Raw genomic sequence first — 5,458 nt, forward strand, 5'->3', positions numbered from 1 at the left:
TTTCACCCTTATGTATGTCACATCTAAAAAGTATTGCCAAGAATTTTTATCTGTCCTTTTTTTTTTTTTTTTTTGGTACTGGGAATCGAACTCAGGACCTTGCGCTTGCCAGTCTATATGTCCATTTTTTTACATAAAGCTATTAGCACACCTAATAAAATTAACAATAATTCCTTAGCATGACCTAATATTCAGCCCACTGTCAAATTGCCCTCATTGTCTTCAAAATGCTTTCTCCCACTTGGCTTATGATGTGCATAAAGTATTATAATCTAAAATAGTCCCTTTTCACCTCTCCCCCTTTTTCCATACCAGTGATTTTCAAAAGAAATTAGATCGTTGTCCTATAAAAGTTCTCTTTAGTATTCTATATTTGTCTGTTTGCCTCCTTGTGATGCCTTTAAGCTTTTGCCTTTATTCCTCTTATTTCCTATAAACTAGAAGTTAGTCTGAAGCTTACTTAGATCTAGGTTCAACTTGGAGGCAGGAGTGCTTTCAGTGATTTCAATCAGAAGTAGAGGTGATGACAGTCTGATGTTCTTACTGCAACATTCCACATCAACCTTTCACCTCACAATTTTAATAGCCACGGATGACCATTGTCTGACATAACTCTTTCACCATAGGTTGTACAATAATGTTTTTTTATTTCTTTCATTCTCTCCCACTAACTAGCCGGTATAATACCATATATTCAGATAATTCTCATTTCCAACTGTACCCCTTCTATCCTGTGTCTTTCTTTTTCCTACAAGTAACTATCTTTGTCAATTTTTCCTTCTAAACTTCTTTTTGCACTTATAACCATTTATGTGTATAGATACAGACAGAGCTAGAGGTATACATGTGTGTATGTATATGTAGAAATTCTTATTTCTTCTAGCACAAAAGGTAGCCTTACTGTATATGTTATTCTGTATTTTTCTCTTTTCACTTAAATATGTCCTGGAAATCCTCCACATTACTGTCTGGAGGTCTTCCTGGAGCGGTTCTGAGTAGGGGAATGGCCAAAGCTAACTTTAGGTTTGGAAGTCTTCATCTAGCTGCCTTACAAAAAATAGAATTTAAAAGGGCATGTGCCAAAGCAGGGGGTGGGAAGGCATTAAAGGGTGACGGCAAAGGTCTAGGGAGACGTGGTGGTGAGCCAGTCAGATTATGCAAATAAAGAGAACAAGTGGGGGTTGGAAGGCCTGGACATCTGAGCAGAGTTGCCATGGTAGCACAGACACCAAACAGATCTTTATCTGATGTAAGTCATACTTTATTTAGGATTTCTGTCACGTGCACTGAACCTATGTCCTAACTCACACGGATTATTCTAGTTGCAACATGCCTTATCATTATGTAGTTCCAACTGGAAGTCAAGGCAGCGGTTTTTTGGTCTTGATTGAGTTGGTCATGTGAATTTGAGCAAAGAAGAGACGAGTGGGTGTTTCAGGTAGAGGGAGCAGCTCGGTAAGACTTCCAAGGCTGTGAAATTTGGCTTTTATCTCATAAACAGTAGTCTCTGAAAGTGATAAGGACAAAAAGAATTTTCAAAACATTAGATGATAGTGAAGGAAAGAGAACCCAGGGACCAGGAAATCAGAATAGAAACCCAGTCCTAGGCCTTGCTTCTACCCCACTGACCGTCAGTCACCGATGACCCCAACTGACCTATTTCCTCAAAGATTTGCCACGGCTAACTCTGCCACCACTTCTTTGACTTCACTTCCTACTCTTTCCTCTACTTTTGCTCTCTATACTCCAGCCACACTAGCCCATTTGCTCCTCCTTAAACGTGCTACTCATGCTCCTGACTCAGGATCTTTGTACCTCCTGTTCTCTCTGTCTGCAATGACTCTTCGTCTAGATAGCCGCATGCCTTCCCTGACTGACCTACCTAAAATTCTAACCAACCCCTTTCCTGTCTGCCCCATTCTGATTTATTTCACTTTGTAAAATGCAACACCACTTGGCATGATCCAAGTTTACACAGCCATTTGTTGTTGCCTTCCCTCCCTAGAATGTAAGATTGTGTCTAGCTCTCTTTTGTAACCACATTACTTAGTATGCTGCATGAAACACAGTTGCCACACAAATATTTTTTGACTGAATGAATGGATATAAAATATCTTTCACTAAGTCTTTCTACTGGTCCTTTTCTTCAAGGAGTCTCAGTTAGAGAAGAGGAGAGGCGGCAGTGGTGGGGAGAGGAGAGCTGAGATGGAAAACGTGGCCCTGAGCCTAACAGCACAGGGGAAAGAGCTTGGAGAGGAGCCGAGAGGCTTAGCTTATCACCCTTTACTTGCAGGCTGAGGAAAAACTCAGGTTAAATTTTTGGAGACTTACATTTTCCGCAACTAATTAAACCTGCTTTTTGTACACCCTTTCTTTTCCTTAAACTTATGAATACTTTTTTTTAAAGAAAAACCAAACTTTTTAAACCCTTGGAAGAAAATAACAATATCTTTAGAACCTCAGAAAGGCAAAGAATTTATTTAAAAAATACAAAACGTGCAAATGTCAAAAGCAAGTACTGATGAGTCAACCATATTAAAATTAAAAACTTAAAATCAGTAAAGACAATATAAATATAGTCTTCACAGTAGGTGAAAAAGAATTCATTCAACAAATATTACTGAGTACTCACTATGTGCCAGGCACTGTAAACAGCCCTCCAGATACATCTGTGTGTGTGTGTGTGTGTGTATGAGTGAGAGAGAGAGAGTGTGTGTTTGTGTGCATGCAGCTGGCCCCTGAGTGCTGCAGTTTGAATTTAGAATGTCCCCCAAAGACCCATGTGTTAAAGGTTTGGTTTTCAGCTTCAGCACTACTGCGAGGTGGTAGAGCAAACTTTAAGAGGTAGAGCTTGTCAAAAAGAAGCTGAGTTATTGAGAGTGTATGGGTAACGGGGATATTGGAACCCTGGCCCTGTCCTCTACCTCACTCTGCTTCTTGGCTGCCATGAGAACACTAGGCCTCTTCTACCATCTGTTTCTGCCGTGATGTAGTGTGTTCCCACAGGCGCAAAGCAATGGGGCTGAGCAATCATAAACTGAAACCTCCCGGTATTTTGTTACAGTGATGGAAAGCCAAACAGACTGAGTTTGATATCAGTTTGACTTACTATGTTTCAAACTTGGAAACCATGCTTCAAATTTATTTTGGGGTTTTTTTTTTGTACATATCTGCAGCACATAATGTTTCCATTTCTCATGGGGAGTTGGTACACGTAGCTAACACAACTTAATTCTTTTCTCATCCTCTTTCCCTTCTCTCCCTCCATCTCTTGGTCCCCTTCCCTTTTGCAAAAGATCTGTCTCCCTGTTTCCTATTATCTATCTTTCCTTTTGCTCTTTATTTTTATTTTGGGTTTCCTATACTGTGGCATCTCAGTTCATGAACACTTTTGCTTGTGAACAATTTGTGAAGCATTTGGCAAAATGTTGCTTTTGCTTGCAAATTCTGTATTGTGTAATAAACATGCCCACGGCCATCTTTCCCACACGGACACAAATGTGGATGTCTTTTTCAGAATCGTAGAATGAATTAAGTTCATGAACTAAGTACCACTGTATAAGAGAAACCATGCCATATTTAAGAAGCTTGTGTGTCTGTGTCTGATGTATTTTACTTAACATTATGGTCTTAGGGTGTATCCATTTTCCTATAAATGACTCAAGTTTATCCCTATTTATGGCACAGTGTGTATAAATGTCACATTTTCTTTATCTATTCATCTATTGATGAACAGGTAGGCAACTTCCAGACTCAGCTATTCTGAACTGTGCTGCCATAAACATGGGTACACATGTATCACTATAATATGATGAGTTTGACTCTTTCAGGAAAATACCTGGAAGGGAATAGCTGGGTCAAATGGAATTTATATTTTTAGGTTTTTGAGGAATCTCCATACTGATTTCCAAAGTGGTTGGACCAGTTTATATTCCTACCAACAATGTAGAAGGGCTCCTTTTGCCCTGCAGCCTCCCAGCATTTGTTGTTATTTGATTTCTTGATGGTGACCTTTTCCCAGGCTAGTGATGCTGAACATATTAACTACATTTACAGTATTTTCATTTGTTCTATTAGTATATGTTTGTGATACATGGTGTTTACATTCATTCTGGGAAATTAGTACATATACATACCGCATCTTAATCCTTCATACATCCCCTTTCCTTTCTGTCCCTCCAATCTTGTCCATCTCTCGATTCTCTTCCCATTCCCACAAAGTCCGTCTCCCTGTTCCCTACCTCTATCTTTTATTTTGCTCTTTATTTACATACTGGGTTTCTCATATAAATGAAGCATGTGATATTTAACCATTTGTGTCTGATTTATTTCATTTAACATTATGATTTCAAGGGGCATCCATTTTCCCACAAATGACTCAAATTTATCAAGAACTATGGAATACTTCATACATTTGTGTGTTATCCTCACGCAGGGGCCATGCTAATCTCTGCGTCCTTCCAATTCTTAGTATATGTGCTGGTTGTCTCTTTCTAGGTTTTCCTTAAGTATTTTTTGCAATGCTGGCTTCGTGGTCATGTATTTATCCAGAATTTATTTGTCATAAAAAACCTTTAATTCTCTACTAATTTTGAAGAATATACAAGTCTAGGTTGACAATTCTTTTCTTTAGGGCTTAAAAACTTCACCAAGCTCTCCTGAGAAATCTGCTACTATTCTGATAAGCTTGCCTTTATAGGGCACTTGCTGTTTTTCTCTAACAGCTTTTAGTATTCTCTCTTTGTGTTAAACTTCTGAAATTGTGATTATGATGTGTTGTGGAGAGTTTCTTTTCTGATCATGGTTATTTGAGGTTCTACATGCCTCTTGTACTTGAACGTTGACTTCGTTCCCTAGATTTGGACATTTTTTTCTGCTATGACTTTGGTGAATACATTTTTTATACCTTTTGAGTTGTCTTCTAATTTTTTTAAAAGAGGGTCTTGCTATTTAGTTCAGGCTGGAATTGAACTCACTGTGCAGTCCAGACTGGCCTCAAAGTCATGGCAACCCTCTTGCCTCAGCCTCCCAACTTCCGAGATTACAGGCATGTACCACCATGCCTGGCTAATTTCTCCCTTTATTTCCATAATTCTGAAGATTTTCTTTGTGAGTCATCTAGCAGCTGTTAGATCCAGTTTCTATGGTATCTTGGTTTTTTTGTGTGGAGAATCAAACTCAGGACCTCATGCTTGCCAGGCAGGTGTTATGCTGCTGAGCTATATCCCCAGCTCTTGTTGTTTTTAGGATATCAGTGAGTACATGGTCTGGTACATCAGCTTTGTCTTGTGTTTCTTTTCTTTTTTTTTTTTCTTTTAAAGAATAAAAGAAGGATAACATAATAATAGGGGGGACTTAGCAAATTACAGACAAAATGGTAGGAAATTATCAATGGTTATCATTTTACATATTATTGTCTACAAAATAGTTTCTCAGGAAAACAAATAGACAAATAATA

This window comes from Chinchilla lanigera, unplaced genomic scaffold (assembly GCF_000276665.1).
Source record: "Chinchilla lanigera isolate Chin_1 unplaced genomic scaffold, ChiLan1.0 scaffold00074, whole genome shotgun sequence".
NCBI lineage: Eukaryota > Metazoa > Chordata > Mammalia > Rodentia > Chinchillidae > Chinchilla > Chinchilla lanigera.